The sequence below is a fragment of the Pezoporus occidentalis genome, unplaced genomic scaffold, assembly GCF_034315485.1.
Source record: "Pezoporus occidentalis ecotype Australia unplaced genomic scaffold, CSIRO_AGI_Poc_V1 ctg234, whole genome shotgun sequence".
NCBI classification, from domain to species: Eukaryota; Metazoa; Chordata; class Aves; order Psittaciformes; family Psittacidae; genus Pezoporus; species Pezoporus occidentalis.
In genome coordinates, this window is record NW_026914222.1 from 116,128 (window position 1) to 120,189 (window position 4,062).

Consider the following 4,062-nt stretch of genomic DNA (forward strand, 5'->3'; position numbering starts at 1 on the left):
TTTAATCATCTAAGTTTTATGCCTTGTGTCATGCCATAGAGCTGGGATCTCATCTAGATGCCACATTGTTGTCTTTGGTAAAAAAAAAAAAAAAAAAGCATTGCTTTCAGTATTAAAGCAAAAGTATAAATAAGAATTTGAACATGCAGAAAATTCAAATGTTGCAGATGGTTCCTATCAAAAGACTGATATGTGGATCTAGCTTTATTGGAAAGCTAAATATTTATAAAATAATTTGGGCTTGTATTTAAAGGTCATCTAATTAAACAAGTATGTAACATTAAATTAGTCACAAATGTTCTTAAAATATTGTTTTGTACCATTTACAATTAGCCAGTAGAAAGCTGACTCATACTTCTCACATTTGACAAAGTGTTACTTCTGATTTTTAAAGCAACAGAAGGTTTTAAGCTGTATCAGGCTACTAATATTTAAATGGGAATTGAGAATCAGCTTTGAGTAATTTTTGGCACAATCTCCTACCTTTTCTCCCAACGGTAAATTTCCCATTAACTTTCACAGAAATGTTCTTTCTACACAACTGGACAAATTCTACCCAGATTTATAATCTGGAATCCTAAACAGAGCCAGTAGGGATGCAAACAGCCCAGCAGTTATCTGCCAAAAGGTGACATGCTGCAATGTGTCTGTTTGCCATCAGGATACTGCTGTAGTAAAAACTAATATTACAGTTATCCCAAACACCTTTTCAAAGCCACTGCACTTACTTTGAACATTTATGCAGTGTTTACTTCAGAGAAACACTAATCTGAATGTATGGAGAGTTAATTTGATTCCTGCAATTTAGCAACTTTGTAGTACAGCATCCGTAAAGCAACAGATAACTGGTTTCAGAGGAAGGATTTTTATGAGACAGGGAGATGCCTTTTAAAAAAAAAAAAAAAATGGGACCAGTTCTTACTAATTGCTGTTGTACCCACTGTTCTTCTGCTGGAGTTGACAAAGGCTGTTTCAGCTTTATTTAATACCTTCTTGATTTTTTTCTACAGAGAGGGTGATTACATACAGTCCTGTACTGAAATGTTTGCCCATTTGCCAAATGATGTGAAATTAATTAACAAATACACACCAACAAAAGTTGATTCCCCTAACTGTAACAAGCCAACAAGCTATAAGAAGTTCTTAGCCCAATGCAGCATTTTACAAAGCCCTAATAACATGGCCTTGGCGGGAGTATACACAGCAGTTTTAACTGCTGTAGAATTATTTTTCGCTTCAAAACAGTTTATGCCCAGAGTACATGCAGTTTTAGTTTGCAATGCTCAAATCTACAATCTAAAATCTCCAACAGGGTTTGTTTTGATCTAAATTGGCTTCAGTTTGGAGGTCATTTTGTTAGCATAAAACAGAATCAATGAATTCTCAGTTGTACTTGATTCTTCTTTTCCATTCTGGGCATAGCTTTGCTCCTAAAAAGAAAAAAAAAAAAAATTAATTACAAGGAAATAAAACATATGCCCAAATCTTTCTCTGAGCTTATGCCAAATAGTAATATATGGGTTTCAGTTCCTGCTTAAAGTGACAGTCTGCAGCAAAATTCCTATGGGTACAAAACCACATTGCAACGTAGCCTCTTGACACAACATATAACAATATCCAGCAAGCTTAATACACTACATAATATATTTCAACATCACAGCCACAGCTATTTTTAGACATCTAATTCTCTAAGCCTTTCTGTGTTGTTGTAAGGAACTCTGGCCATCAGATTTGCTGCCTGCCCCCCCCCAGTTCAGCTGGAATAATATCTGCCAAGAGCTCAGAACTTCATACAGAGCAAACTGGCATATTGCCATCTATATCAGCAGTTTAGAGAGTTCCTCCCACTAGTGACTTCCCACTAGTGAAAGAGGTAGAGATTTTCAGTCTGATATAAACTTCATAGCCTTAAAATACTTACAAAGGTGAATCTGAATACCATTGTAATTCACCTATTTAATACAAATTTAAATCCATGTAAAACAGCAAAATATGCCTGTCTATCAAGGTTGTTTCCTTATTTTAAGGAATTCAGTCCTTTCTTGATTAAAGGAAATTGCAAAACTCCTGCCCATTTCACTGGGGGAAGAATCAGATCACTTCAGATCTTTATCAGGGACTGCACCCTCCCATGCATGTTTTTACATGAGAATCATCTGTACTCAAAAGTATTTTTGCACTGTAAATTAACATGAAAAATGAGGCCCATAACATAGAATCCAAAACAGTCAGTCAGTACTGTTTTCTCAGACCCCAGTATTTAGACATCTTATTTAGTCCCATCAGGCTAGTGATACTCCATTTCATAGGCTTCAGGAAAGATCCAACATCCAACAACATTTAGCTGAAGAAATAACAAATGTGCAAGTGGAGCAGGGTGTCCTGCTTGTTTCATTAACAAGCACAAAGCATACATGTGCTCAGCAGAATGTTATGCATGATCAGACTGAAGGACATGATAGTAGCCAAAGCAGCTCTCACTGAAGTTGCTTTGTGTCTTTATCAGTCAGTGCTGTCCCTTCTTCCCAGTAAAAGTAGTCAAATTCTCAGCTTGGACATACCTTACAGAAGGCTGAAGTCTTGGTATACCACCATTTCTAACACTTCCATAATTAGCTTTTTCTCTGGCTTGGAGGGTGTTGGGGAATGAGCAGGAGGAGAGAAAAAGCTATGTGTTAAATATTGTAAGACTTCCGCTGTTTTATATGTAACATCAGAAAGAGAGAACTTCTGCATAAGGTCGTTCTCATGGTTTTCATTATCGCATATAGTTAATCAAAAACACTTCAACCCCAGGCAACCAACACACTGCAAAGAGAATATTAAAAGGGTATAAAAGCATCCTACTCACTTGGAAACTAATTAACTTGGTTAAAAATGAAACAGTTTTTTAGAAAGTACTGTAGTGTCAGGAAGGCCTTGTTGATACCTCAGATTTACTATGTGTGCACACAAATGAAAACCAATTTTGCTTCTGTTGAAGGTAATGGCAAAAGTTGTCTCAAGTGCAGGCAGATCAGCCTTTTAGCATTGGGCTTAAATCTGGAAATACATAGGATAGTCATATAGTGGCTCAGGTTTTAAAAAAAAACAAGAAAAAAAGAAAGAAAAAAAGAAAAAAAATAGTCTTTAGGTGCTTGATACTATTTTTAAGAGCAATTTATGTATTTAATTCCAAGATAATAGCCCTGAAAATCCTTCTTTGACTTCCTAAAATTTGCAGTGCCCCTATTATTGTGAATATCTATTTCCAGTTTGGCACAGACTAAACAGCTTTTTTCTGAAGTGTTACATTTCTCCCTACTTTACTTACGATTTACCTAAGACCAGATATAGACTCAGCGCTCTTGGGGCCAAACCTCTTCCAATGAGCAATGAGAGTCTACAATGTAGATGTCTTATTCAGACATTGCTAGCAAGTATCTTGCTATGGACAAGGGAGATCAAGTCTCTGTACTTAATGGAGTTTGGGGCACAATCCACCTGCTCCCAAGATTTACTCAAAAGTATTATGGTATAGATTCCACTCATTCTATCATCAACCTCAGACATTGATACCTGGAGGCAGGTAAGAAGAGCTCTGTATCTGGGGTCACCCTGTTTCTCTTACCAAGTGCTCATTCTCTGAGCACATCTTCTGAACACAAGCTGAAGAAGTATCTCCGTAAAAGGCAGTAGCAATTTCTTTCATTTAGATGTGTGGAAGAACTACCTTCCCTTTTACACCAAGAACAAATCAGAACAAACATGTAGATTATTAAATAATTTTCTGAGGACATTTGAATTCATGCCCCCAGGTATGCCAAAGCCCTCCAGGTGTTGGCTAGTCTGATAACTATGTCAGATGAGAAATTGATGGTTTCAGACCCTCTCGATGAAACCATTCCACTAAACAAATAAAAAAATAAAAATTCATCAAGGTGAAAAAGACAGCAAGAAGGAGCAAGGCTTTTTGCAGCATGGCATGCAAAACTGCAGTCTCCTGAACAGACTTCAGAAGCAAGCATCATCCTTTCTTTCTGCGGGCAACCTACCTCTCAGCACAAACCCACATTCTCACCA

At 36.9% G+C, this 4,062-nt stretch overlaps 1 long non-coding RNA gene across 1 annotated transcript; it reads right to left on the reverse strand.

Moving 5' to 3' along the window:
- Positions 1 to 898: 898 nt before the first annotated feature.
- On the reverse strand, positions 899 to 2,790 carry LOC134165239 (uncharacterized). The gene is made up of 2 exons (XR_009965444.1): positions 2,562 to 2,790; positions 899 to 1,430 (listed from the first exon to the last, which is right to left on the reverse strand). It is a non-coding gene; the product is annotated as an uncharacterized LOC134165239 (long non-coding RNA).
- Between the last annotated feature and the right edge of the window lie 1,272 nt (positions 2,791 to 4,062).